Genomic DNA, 912 nt, shown 5'->3' with positions numbered 1-912 from the left:
AACTTGGCATTAACTCTCAAAGATGGAAATACTTTTAGCAAAGAGAGAAGGGCCCAATATTTTCCTCATTTAAAATCTGATGATAATAACCTATTAGGTGAATATTGTACTGGGTGAAGGGTGCAAGGGAGATTTCTCTTGACTTTCATGTATGTTTGAAAGTGTCCGTTAGAAAAATTGTAACGTTACTCTTATTTTGGTACTATCTCTGGGGTGACTGTCAGAAACACAGGCTCATTCTGGAGAAGTATGTGTTTCAACCAAGCCTCAGAAAATGTTCACAGATAAAGGCCATTGAAAATGAGCTCAAAATTCAAAATCACAAAATTCACAAGGAACCAAGATGTCTAGAGTGAGTCAAGCTTTGCACAGTGGCAGTATCGTAGCCAATGAGGTTTATCCAAGGCGCAATTATTGCTAATTAAAAACTTTTCCCAATACCCTGCCATGACGACTTGAAGAGTGAGTCAATAGGAAAAAAAAAAAACAGCAACAAAACAACAACAACAACAACCTACCAGAATTAAATTCCGTTTTAATCACTTTTAAATGGCATAATATTTGGATATAGAACATAAGTCAAGTATGTTTAAAATATTTTTAAAATGAGGGCACCTTGGTGGCTCAGTCAAGCAGCCAACTCAGGGTGGTGAGATCAAGTCCCGCATCAGGCTCTGTGCTCAGCAGAGAGTCTGGTTGAGATTCTCTCTCTCTGCTCCTCCCCCTGCATGTATGCTCTCTTTCTCTAAAATAAGCAAATAAATCTTAAAAATATTTTAAAAATAAAAGGTGGTTGAGAAAATAAGAGAGAGGGATGATACTCTATTAAAAAGAATCTTTCCATATCTGGGAAAATAACCAAGTAGAATTTATAGAAATTGAAGATGTAGTTATGGAAATTTTCAGTGGAAA

At 36.2% G+C, this 912-nt stretch overlaps 1 pseudogene; it reads left to right on the top strand.

Moving 5' to 3' along the window:
- The first annotated feature begins 360 nt into the window (after window positions 1-360).
- LOC123394557 lies at window positions 361-443 on the top strand (annotated as a pseudogene).
- The last annotated feature ends 469 nt before the right edge of the window (window positions 444-912 follow it).

Source organism: Mustela putorius, unplaced genomic scaffold (genome assembly GCF_011764305.1).
Source record: "Mustela putorius furo isolate JIRA1106 unplaced genomic scaffold, ASM1176430v1.1 tig00003834_pilon_pilon_pilon, whole genome shotgun sequence".
Taxonomy (NCBI): Eukaryota; Metazoa; Chordata; class Mammalia; order Carnivora; family Mustelidae; genus Mustela; species Mustela putorius.
Note: the sequence above shows the minus strand (reverse complement) of the source record. Positions and strands in the feature narration are given on the sequence as shown.